Below are 12,897 nucleotides of genomic sequence, written 5' to 3'. Positions count from 1 at the left end.
CCGGGCAGAGTTTACAAATTCCAGCTGAAAATCTCGGCAAAGACTTTCCGCCGGTTCGCGGACTGGGTTCGCGGACTAGTACGCATGCAACAAGTTTGTGAACTCCAGCAGAATTTCTCGGGATGAGAAGTTTGGTAGTTCGCGGACTGAGTTCGCGGACTTGGAAACAAGCAATTCTTCCGGTTTCTCTTGATCAACAAAGTTAGCAAACTTTGGTTCAAGGGATAGGACTTATGCACATATGTGTTTCCACAACAATACTTATGTCCATCATTGGTTATGTAATATAAACTCTCATTCCAACCAATGAAACATTCTTAGAGGACGTTATACAGTTGTTACACCATTTTTCGTCAAAGCAATTTTCAAAGTGATTGAAACATATCATGACTTTCGTCACTAGGTAAAGATAAACATGGTCGAAGCGAAACGCTTGGCAACACATATTTCGAGATATAGATAGGCGAGGTATACTCGGCTCCAAATACCAAATGTGTATAATCTAAGTCTATATATAGCATACGGCTTTTTGTCTCAAGAAGTAGGAGATAGAGTAGATAGACTTTTGAGTGACAGATAAGTTCAAGTCTTCACATACCTTTTTGTCGAGAAGTTCCACCGGTTCCTTGAGTAGTTCTTCTTCTTGTATGATGAATCGCCATGAAGTCCTTGAGCTCAACTACACTTTTTATCCTAGTCCGAGACTAAGCTATAGTAAACTAGAAATCAAGACTTATAGTTTTGATCACCAACATTGACAAACATGCTTGAGATAGCAACGCATGTGAGTTCGACCGAGCAATGCTCTAATATTAGAGATGGGATTTTTTCTGGTAGAGTGAGTTGATATGAATAGTTTTGTTCGGAGATGAACAAAGAAAAATTGAGATGGTATGAAATTCTGTAATTTTGAGGTAGTGATGAAGAAGGTGTGAGTTTTAAGTCTCGAGATGAACTGAATTTGTAGGGAAACAAAAATGAGTAACAGTCGTTGGATGGAAGGAGCTGTTGGCACTTTTAATAAAACTCGGCGTGTTAACAAAAAACGCTGGAGTTTGAACTACAAGTGGGCAGTGGAAAGACAAGCGCCAGCGTTTGAGCGAAGCCAGCCCGGCCTTCCATCAAGCGCGCGCTACACGTTCCAACTCAATGAAAAAATGTACAAATTTGTTGATTTGAGCATCCATTTTTCATGTTTGTTGAGTCCATAGTGGGAGCAAAATGAACAAACTTTGTTAATATAATAGAATGAGTTTGTTCATTCCATAGGAACTGCTCTAGCCTTCACGTTTAACCACAAAGTACATTCGATTTATTAATATAATGGAATGAGTTTAGTAGACTCACGTTTTCCCACCCTCAAATTACAGCTGGTCATGTAATGCACCGGACGACGACACCTTGGTGGCTTGGTCCCTGTGGTGATGCAACAGTTGAAAATTCTTGTTTAAGCTAAAGGAACAATTGCTTACGCTATTCTACTCACAAGTTGGGGATGTAGCTCAGATGGTAGAGCGCTCGCTTAGCATGCGAGAGGTATGGGGATCGATGCCCCACTTCTCCATCCTTTTTTCTCTTTCTCTTTTTGTTTTTTTTTTTTTGTTTTGTCAGAGCATACACCCGTGAAGTTATATACTGTGAACTGTTTCAGTGCTTGAAGCCAATGAAATACAAAAGGAAATTCATAGAGAGTGTTAATTTGAATGAATTACTTTTTGTAAGGTTTGTAGATAGAAGTAAGTTTGTGAGCAACACCAAGTGATTCAAGAGAAATCTAAGCATTTGACAAAAGATTCAAGCCAGGACCAGTGACTCTCAGCTTTCTCCAACCCTTTTTAGTGCCAAGCCTGTTGCTAAACCTGCAACACCACCTCCACCTATCACTACTTTTATCACAACATTTTCCATCAAAAATCCAGTATAGTTATGCCTGCACAATAACCATGTTTACATAATCTTGACTGTTTCTGAGAGATTAAGTGAATTAGGAATGAGATTCTTATGATTTCTCTCTTTCACAAAAGATAAACCTCTCATATCAGACTGTTGAATTACATCCTTTACTCCCTATGGGGAGCCAGACACACTATCTAACATTGTCTTTTGTTGTGTGACTTTTGAGTCTCGTTTAGCCATTTTTATGTCTAGAAAATAAAAATGAATAGAATGCTCTGAGTTCCAGAAAATTTGCCAAGCAGAAAACTTAAAGACAACAAATCGAATTCATGCCTTGGTATGAATTGTTGCCCCGTCTTCTGAATGTATCATCACCCCGAATGTATTGTTATCTTGACGTTTTCTCAATTAGGAGAAGCTTCTGTGTACACATATATCTCACTATCAGACACGTGTATATAGAAAGATACGTGGAAAGCATGCAAGCCAAGACATCAAAACATGATGCGCTACGAAACACCGAATAAATCCTGAGGAGTTACTTTACCTCATCCCCAAAAGGAGCTAAGATCAACGGTGGAGAGAAAGTTAGCTGACACGGACGTGACAGGGGCAGAAGACACTTATCTGACACGAGCAGACCTCTCAACTACCCGCATTAAACACTCTGAGCAGTGTACGTGTCGATCAACCTGTGGAACGAGCGAGGATGTATCTAGGGGATCAAGGGGGAAACGCAGACCTCTGCGTGATAAACACAAGACACAAGAAGATAAGGTTCCAACGGCCTTCAGAGATGGGTCCCACATTCTAACCTTATAAATACCCCTTCTCCACCAAGAGGAAGGGGGATCGGAAAAATCAGAAAAAGAAGGAGAGAGAGACTTTGAGTGTAAGTAAATCTTTTAGAATAAACAAGATGTGTAAACCAAAGTCATTCGACTACTCTTGTAACTGTGAGGAAGATAGTGAAACAACATACCCCGTGGATGTAGGCCTTAGTGCTGAACCACGTAAACCTCGGTCTCATTTACATTTCAGCACGTTATATTTGCCTAACCCCATGAATCTTTACTTGTATGCTTTGTTTTCTTTGTTTTTACTTGTATCCCGTGCGCAAACGCCCCGCACGGAGTTGTTAGACGAGGCTGTGATAAACCCAAAGGTTTTGAGCCAAGGAATCAACACTCAGACATCATCATCACAAATCACTGTAAACCAAAGTCATTCGACTACTCTTGTAACTGTGAGGAAGATAGTGAAACAACATACCCCGTGGATGTAGGCCTTAGTGCTGAACCACGTAAACCTCGGTCTCATTTACATTTCAGCACGTTATATTTTCCTAACCCCATGAATCTTTACTTATATGCTTTGTTTTCTTTGTTTTTACTTGTATCCCGTACGCAAACGCCCCACACGGAGTTGTTAGACGAGGCTGTGATAAACCCAAAGGTTTTGAGCCAAGGAATCAACACTCAGACATCATCATCACAAATCACTCTAGATTACGATGACTGGTTGTGAGCATTCTGATGCCTTCGTGATTTGAGTGTTCACAATTTGGCGCTAGAAACAGGGACTTCGTCCCGGTAAAAGATTTATCTTGTCCTGTGATTTCATCTTAAGCCGGCATATGATTGCCTTCATTTATTAAATCGGACCGTACAGATCGTTTGTTAACTTTATTGTATTCCAAAACGCACCTATTATCTTTGTTGGCTCTGGCAATACTTTCGTTTACCGATAAGACTTGTTGTTTTGATCCACGGATTTATGTTTTCCTTAGATCCCGTGCAAACCTGTCTCTCAGGCGGATTTTCGTAGTCTTTGTTAAAAGATCTCTTTTAATAGAACTTTAACCCGTGTATTGTAACTCGCATGTATTAACCCTCTCCGGGAATGAGATATTTCGCTAACTAACCTGATTCACACGGATATTCCCGTTTTTCGCTGTTTGAAATTCCCTTGTGCAGAAAGAACGGATTACGAGTAAAAAAGGCGAGCTTCCGCGAGATTTCATTTTTGACAAAAGAACCTGTGATGGAAAAGACGCAGGAAGCAGGAAAATCCAAAGCTTTGTCAAAGGAAACACCCAGGACAACCCCGGTCATCACCCGAAGCAAGCAGAAAGGAGACAAAGCTAAAATGGCTAGTCAAAGGCAAGATACAGCGGAAATCACTTCACCTATGAACGCTAACTCAGTTGCAGCCGCGGCCCTCAGAGCAGCAGCGACAAAGTACTCTGCGGCTGTGGTAGTCCCGAAGGCGGTAGAGGCTATCAAAACCGATGCTACGAATCAATTTCATCAACCAAGAGAAAGGGTGGATGAATCCAGAACGTACCAGCCCGCACACTTTCCAACTTTGGGAATGCCATCAACAAACGATCAAAATCAAACCATGCAGGAGAGGGTCACACACCCCGATTTGGAAATGCCTGCAACCGAAGCTGAACCTCGGCCACCTTTAATACATACCGTAGAGGAAGGCGGCACCATGGTCGTAGGGGCACGAGCAGGGACTCCCAACCAGGGGTCAAACCAATCACATCGACTGATGGCTAAGCTTGAAGAATTGAAGAAGGGCCAGCAGGTTTACGTGGATGCTGTAGCTCTGCTGGCCAGAGAAAATCAAGATTTAAAGGATCGGATTGCCCTGAGCACGAAGACCAGCCAACGGCATGATGAAGCAAATTCCAAAGCGCCAGAGCCAAACCGGGACCGAAGAGTCGTCATAGCGGCTAATGGAGACGCGACTAGGGGAAGTAGCGTAACCGACCCGGATTATGACGACGGAGAATCAGACTATAACGAGCAGAAGGACATAGGGCACCACCGCGCGATGGAAGAGCTACGAGATGAAATGATGGCCGAGATCAGACAATTGAAAAGTAGACAAGGCGAGGGAAGGTTAGAAGAGGTCATGAGAGAAGCTAACTCTACGCCCTTAACTCATCGCCTGGCCAACACCCCTATTCCGCTGAAGTGTCCTGTCCCAACGTTCGAATGCTACGATGGATCCAGCGACCCTGCTGCGCACATTCGGTATTATAACCGTGTCTTAGCTAGATGGGGGCAAAACGACGCCGTACTCTGCAGATACTTCCCATCAAGCTTGAAAGGATAGGCATTGTCCTGGTTTGATAATCTGCCGCCAGACTCCATCCACTCATACGACCAACTCGCAGAAAAATTATTAAGAACATACATGTACAACAAGACTGTAAACACCGGAATGGATAAGCTCTTTTCACTAGCAATTGGCTACAAGGAGACCACGAGGGAATGCACTAACAGATGGCACAAGATCTGCCAAGCCATAGGAAGCGTGGACCCAGTGGTAAGCATCAATTGCTAGGAAGCGTACCTAAAACAGAGGGAGACCTTCGAATAATTATTGAAAAGCACGCTCGACTTGAAGAAATTCAACGGGAAAACCCGAGGGCGTATCCGCAGAGATCTCACCGCACCAATTCAGCAGAACAAACCCACGGATCCAAAAGGAGTTGCTCAGTGGAGAGGTCTCACGAAGATAGGAAGGAACGAAGGGATGAGCGGAGAATAGGTGACCGAAAATTCGAAGTTCAAGTTTACACGAAACTCAACGCTAGCTATGCTCGTATCCTACGAGAAATCAAAGGGAGGGAAAACCTGGAATGGCCATAGTCTAAGGGAAAGCAGCCCCCAAGAACCGAGGAGTCTAAAGATTACTGTGAATATCATTGTTTCAATGGGCACCAGACTGAAAAATGTAAGAACCTTAAAATAATGATCCAAAAATTAATTGATGCGGGAGAGCTCAAACATTACGTACGAAAGGATATTGCCGAGGATAGATCCAAACGAACCAAACCATTCCAACTTCCGGAAGGAAACCGCACAATCAACACCATCTCGTGTTCTGAAGCCGCAGGGCCTTCACTTACAGCACAGATAGGAAAGAGGTTACAGAAGCAATTCGAAGACCGTTGCGAATTGTATAAGGTCGATGGGGTAGAGGTGGACGAGCATGAAGAGTGGATGGAATCTCCTATTATCTTCGATGCCGAAGATATCGAAGAAGATATGGAAGACCATAACGATCCCTTGGTCCTAACACTACCAGTAGCTGGTTGTAACCTCAAAAAGATCCTGATAGACGGGGGAAGCTCTGTAAATGTCCTATTCTACGATGCATTCAAACGGATGAAACTCCATGATGAACAGTTAATGACCTCTTATTACACCATCTACGGATTCAATGGAACACCCACGAAGCCCATGGGAGACATTGTGTTGCAGGTTAACGCTGGACCGATGAAGTTAGAAACCCGATTCAGTGTGGTGGACGCCCCATCACCCTACAACGCTATTATTGGACGAAAATGGTTACATAAACTCAAAGGATTTGCGGCCACGTACCACCAATATCTCAGATTCCCAACACCTGAGGGAGTAATGGAAATCAAGGGAGATCGGGTCACCACGAGAGAGTGCCAGGCCACTCAGGATCGTATCAACAACGAGTAAGAAGAGCAGCGAAAGATCCGAAAGGTAAAAAATAAAGAAACCGCGAAAGAAAAGGCCATAGACCTGTTCTTCAAGGAAACTACTGGGAAGAGCTTGACGAAAGATGATAATGTCCTAAGCACAGAGACAAATACTTCAACAACCAGCGAAGGACAGAAACACGCTAAATAGCAATTAAAGAACGTCCCAGCCCTCGGAAACCCGAAGCCTGTGTTCACACCAGTGGAGCCTGTAAAAGAAATCAACATAGGAACGGAAGAAAGCCCGAAGATGATCAAAATAGGGACCATAATGGACGAAGGGAGGGAAGATTCTTTAACCAATTTGCTTAAGGAATACGCGGATGTATTTGCCTGGAAGTTAGGAGATATGCCGGGGATTGACCCGAAAGTAATCCAACACGAGCTACGCATCAAACCGGGCACGCCCCCGTTCAGGCAGAAAATACGAAAGGTAGCTCCAGAGTATCACGAGGCAGTAGAAACAGAACTTCGGAAACTACTGGATGCAGGATTTATCAAGGAAGTCAAGTACCCTACCTGGATCTCCAACATGGTCATTGTTCCTAAGAAAAATGGAGGGGTTAGAATATGCATCGATTTTACTAATCTCAACAAGGCATGTCCAAAGGACAGCTATCCCCTGCCAAGCATAGATCAACTGGTGGAAGCAGTAGAAGGATATGAAGAACTGTCGTTCATGGATGGACATTCTGGCTACAACCAAGTAGCCCTGGCAGAAGAAGATCAGCCACACACAGCGTTCTACACCCCACATGGCCTTTATTGCTACACTAGAATGCCATTCGGACTTCGAAACGCAGGGGCAACATACCAAAGAATGGTCGATGTTATCTTCAAGCCATGGATTGGAGGAACCTTGGAAGTATACGTTGACGACATGCTCGTCAAAAGTAAGATGCACAAAGATCACCACCAGGATCTGAGAAATATCTTCGAAGCAATGAGAACGCATCACATGAAAGTGAATCCAGAGAAATGTACTTTCGGGGTCACCTCGGGGAAATTCCTCGGATATCTGGTAACAAAAAGGGGCATTGAGGTAGATCCAGCCAAGATTCAGGCCATAGTAGAAATGCCATCCCCGAAGAATCTGAAAGAGGTACAAAAACTCAATGGATCCGTAGCAGCTTTGGGCAGATTTATTGCCCGATCCTCGGACAAATGCAAACATTTCTTCAATATTCTCAAAAAAGGGAGCAAGTTCGAATGGACTGTCGAATGCGAGGAAGCATTCCAAAAAATCAAAGAACACTTAGCTTCAATTCTGATCCTGCAGAAGCCAGATCCGGATGAGGTTTTGGCATTATACATAGCAGCAACAGAAGACGCAGTCAGCGCAGTGTTGGTTAAAACCAACACGAAGATAGAACAGCCTATCTATTACGTCAGCAAGACCCTCAATTCTGCGGAAAGGAACTATACAAAGATCGAACAGCTTATCCTCGCATTGGTATGGGCTACTCAAAAGCTGAGAACATACTTCCTAACTCACCTCGTCAGGTCCCATGCAAAGCACCATTGGAAGCAGTCCTCAAAAGCACGGGAAAAGTGGGCAGAATAGCCAAATGGAACACCCATCTGGACCAATTCAACATCATTCATGAAATTCAACATTCTCGGAAGTCCCAAGTTCTGGCGGATTTCTTAGCAGACCTCCCCCTTGACAACGACGAAGAGATTAAGGGAATACCAGAAGCCGAGGAAGAAAACAAGGATCCAATGGATATCCTCGAACCGCGAGTCAAAGATGGGAAGTCTTCGTCGACGGATCCAAAAATAAGGAAGGAGCAGGAATAGGCATTGTCATCATCACCCCAACCGGAGAAAGGATTATACAGGCACTAGGTTAGAATTCAAAGAAACACCAACAACATTGTTGAATACGAAGCTGTCGTACATGCCCTCCGTATAATAATAGAGATGGGGTAACCGATGTAAGGCTGACAAGTGATTCGCAGCTTGTCATACGGCAAATAGGGCTCGAGTATAATGTGTACGATGACACCCTCTCAGCTTACATGGCCTTGGTCCAAACATTGGCATCGCAAATCCCGAACATCAGTTCCGGCACTTATGCAGAAGGGACCTCAGGCACGCGGATGCCCTAGCATATATATCATCCATGCTGAGGATAAAAACGTCGAAGCTATTAAAATAGCAAGGGTATACGAGCCTTCGATTGCATCTCAATTCTCCTTCGCTACCAATCAAGATACAGTGGAAGAAAATATCGAAGACCAGGTAGGAGAAGACATCCATAACGATTTTGACGAAGAAGATATCCTGTCAAGAGCAAATCAAGACGAAGACTTCAGCAACGAAGATGATTGGAGAGTGATGATCCATGCCTTTCTCGAAAAGGAAGCTTACCTGCGGATCAGAAACAAGCTAGGAAGATACTCTCCAAAGTAGGAAGATATGATCTTCGGGATGGGGTGTGTACAAAAATCCTTCCTCGGACCATTACTACGTTGCTTGTCCCGGAAAGAGGGGCATCGAATTCTAAACGATATCCATTATGGTGACGGGAATCATAGCGGCATGAGATCACTAGCTGACAAAGCAAAAACGCAAGGATATTACTGGCCGACAATGATACAGGATGCCGCGAGGATGTCCCGACGGTGTGAAGAATGTCAGCGCTTCGCCAAAAAGATCCACGCGCCGGCAACAATGTTAAACTCCGTCGATAGCCCGTGGCCATTTGCAAAATGGGGCGTAGACATCGTCGGGCCTTTCATCGAAGGATCAGGGAAAAGACGATTTTTGATAGTAGCCACGGACTACTTCAGTAAATGGGTGGAGGCTAAGGCCTTGGCCAGGATCAGAGACGGATGTGTTTACTTTCATATTCCAGAACATCATTTGCAGATTCGGTATACCCGCTGAAATTGTGTCTGATAATGGTAGGCAATTACAAGGGAAAAATATAGACATGCTCTTTGATACTTTCAAAATAAGAAAGAACAAGTCCACCCCCATATACCCTCAAAGCAACGGACAAGCGGAAGCTACCAACAAGACCCTCGCCCTTATACTCAAAAAACAATTAGACGAGCATAAGGGAAGATGGTGCGAACAACTGCACAATGTGTTATGGAAATACAGGACAACACGAAGATACGCCACCGGGGAATCCCCGTTTCTTCTAACTTATGGAGCTGAAGAAGTCATCCCTACGGAAATCCTCATGCCAACCACAAAGACCGAAGCTTGGGATAAAAACCTCACAACAGATATGATGTTAGAAAGGTTGGACGACTTGGAAGGAAGAAGGGAAGCAGCATTACAAAAGATGGAAAATTATCAACGAAGACTAGCAAGGGAGTACAACAAAAAAGTAAAGCTTCGGAATTTTGTAGAGGGGAAGTATGTGTTGAGAACAATCCCACGGTATCAGCAAGAAAAGAAATGGGGAAAATTAGCACCTACGTGGGGAGGACCTTTTATAATACACGACGTTGCGGGTAACGGTTCCTACTACCTTCGTAATCTAAAAGGCGAGGTCCTCCGGCATCCTTGGAATGCTAAGTGGATCAAACCATACTTCCCATAGGAACAACGCAGACTTGCATCTGCCTGTAATGTACCAGAAGAAGAAGGGAGCCTGACCGCTCCACATGTTTCTATCTCTGGAAGAGGAATTGCAGGCCTCAACCTATCAATCAAACAAGCTTTCAAATTATCAAGTCAACGAAATCTATCGACAATATTGGGGAAAGTAGTTAATCTACAATCTCTCAGGGCTCCCCCATCAATGTCCATAAGTGTAAGACCAGGGGGAAGGCACCCAGCAGAAAGAGATACCCAACCAATCTTAAGGCAACGGGTCGACGGAATGGGTGTGTAAATATTTTAGCCCCATATCCTAGAACGTTGCCTCGGCCCCCACCGTCTGGGAATCCTCTGGCCCAGGATTCGCCAGCAGGGTGACAGGTCTCAAGACGATCACGAAGGTACCTTCCTTCAGTATCGCACCCAAACACTTAAAAAAAAAAAAAAAAAAACTTCGATTTTTTAATAATGCTTAAACTAAAAACAAACCAACATTGCAGGTATATCAAGAAAAGGATCCATTTCATAAAGGATGATGATTACAAAAAGTGAAAGTCCAAGGAAGGATACATATCAAAAAATATTCTTGTTACATGATTACAAGGGAAAGATAATGATGCCGCGGTCTCTACCCAAATGCTGCGGTCTCTACCTAGATGATGCCGCCCCATCGGCAGGATTGCTCTGAAGACTTGAAGGGACGCTCCCACCAGAAGAAGGTCCCGAGGAGCCAGGCAACGCAGAAGGAACTGGACGACGAGGATAGTTCTTCACGAGACCATGCTCGTTCTTTAGGCCAAGTTCTATCCTCTCCAGCATCTTGTTCGTCTCCTCAGCCAATTGACAACGAGCCTTGTGCTTAATAACTGTTGTCCGTTGTTGGGCTTGGGATAACAATGAAGATAGCCGATTCACTTCTTTAGCAGCAGCACCAACGGCCTCCTCACGGGTTGCCGCTTAATTCTTGAAATGATTGGTCTGTTCTTCCTGTTGCGCTAAGGAAGATTGAGCCTTTTCAAGTTTTTCATTTGTAACGCGAAGGTGTCCCTCGAGCTCTGAAAAAGACAATACCACGGAGTTAGCACAGAAAAGACGCAGTCACACTCGATGAAATAGGGATATACCTTCGACACAAGCCAAAGCCTCTTCATACTCATTAACAACCGCATCTCGCGCTTCATCAAGATGATCATATTCCGCGGATAATTTCTTATAGTCTAGTTGAAGGTTGGTGAGAGTAAATTGACAGGCATCTAATTCTACCTGCTTCATCGAATCCATGTGACGAAGGTGGTTGACTTCTTTGTTTATCTCTGATACCCCTTTGCTAAGTCTGTACATACACACTTCAAGATTCCCCTCAGACTCAGCCTGACGAGCTACTTCAGCACGGGAAGCGGCAAGGGCATTGCTGAAAGCGCAGACTTCGGCACGGGCATCATCTCTTTCTCTGACAAGACAGAGCATACTATCCTTAACTCCTGGAAGAGGAATGGACCGAGCCTTCTGTAATTCTTCTTCCAGCAGCTGAATCCTAGACTCCAACAAGGAGGTACGCTCACGGGCTTCCCGCAGACTATCACGTGTCCACAGCAGTGTGCCATTAAATAAAGCACGGTCATGGTTGTACAGATTTTGCATGTCGACCATCTGAACATGCCTTGCACGCCATACCTCAGCTCGAGCATCCCATTTCTTGGCTTCATTCTTAATTTTCTCAACAAGATCTTTAATACGAGATTTTTGCCGTGCTCTTTCGTTTCGAAGCCATGTCAGCTAGGGGACGCCACCCACTAAAGATAGGGTGGGGAGACTCAGACAGAACAACTAAGAAATAGAGGAATGACGACACACTGCGAGGGAAAAAGAAACAAACCTGTGAAAGCTGAAACTTGGCCGCGAGTTTGCTCTAACTCAGCGCGAACAGCAACAAGCTATGAACGAAGACCGGCCTCTGCTTCACCCAGCTTTTCTTTCTCCTTGAGGCTTTTCTTCAGCTCTTCTATTTCCACCTCAGCTGCAGATAATTCCTTTTCTCTGTGACGAAGCTTAGCCTCGAGCTTCAGAGATTTCGCCTTGAAGAACTGATACAGCACGTGGTTACAATGCTCACTCCTCATCATCTACACATCAATACGACAAACATTATCTCACCGAAAATTTACCTCCAAGACACGCTGCTGCGGGAAGCCATATTGATACCCGTCGGCTATGGCCATCATATCTGCAACGGAAGTAGGAGGCTCCGGCACAAGGGTAGCTTCGGGAACACTCAACTTTTTTCCCCAGGCTTCAGACACCCGCGCCCCGGAGGACATTTCCATCATGCGACGGGTATACGCATTAGAATCCTTCTCCCCAGCAACAACAGGGGCGGGATGAGGGACAAATAGAAGATTTTTTTCCTTGAACCACTCCATTATGGTGTCCTCACCCTCAGATGTCGGCGACTGAGGAAGATCACCAGCGGACGCATCAATGACCGACTTCCCTTTCTCTGACGCGGCCCCTTCAGCACAAATGCCGGCACCTACATGCGCAGCATGATCCTCCGCGCCACCTTCTTGAACAGTAGCGTCTCCATTACCAACACCACCAAGAACATCCCAATCATCATTTGGGGAAAGTAAAGAGAAGTCCTCAGGAAGATCGAGGACATCATCAAAGAACTCCCCCGTGGAGTACATCCGACCAAAAGAAAATTCTTGAGAGGTGGGAAGGGTATCCACGACATCACCAGCAGGGACAGAAATATCACCAATAACACCATCATCAGCCACCACGGCTTTGTTTCTCCCTTCGTCACCATCTTGACCCACGCAGACCTCTTCTTCGGCATTGATAGGGGAAGTACCTGTACGTTCCTCACCATCTGTAATCTCCTCGTCCTCAGCAAACTCTTTGTTCACTGG

The 12,897-nt window shown here is 44.7% G+C and overlaps 1 non-coding gene across 1 annotated transcript; it reads left to right on the top strand.

Annotated features, from left to right (window-relative positions):
* Positions 1-1,491: 1,491 nt before the first annotated feature.
* On the top strand, positions 1,492-1,564 carry TRNAA-AGC. Its single transcript has one exon. It is a non-coding gene; the product is annotated as a tRNA-Ala (tRNA).
* Positions 1,565-12,897: the final 11,333 nt, after the last annotated feature.

Source organism: Papaver somniferum, chromosome 6 (assembly GCF_003573695.1).
Source record: "Papaver somniferum cultivar HN1 chromosome 6, ASM357369v1, whole genome shotgun sequence".
In the NCBI taxonomy this organism is placed as follows: Eukaryota; Viridiplantae; Streptophyta; class Magnoliopsida; order Ranunculales; family Papaveraceae; genus Papaver; species Papaver somniferum.
Note: the sequence above shows the minus strand (reverse complement) of the source record. Positions and strands in the feature narration are given on the sequence as shown.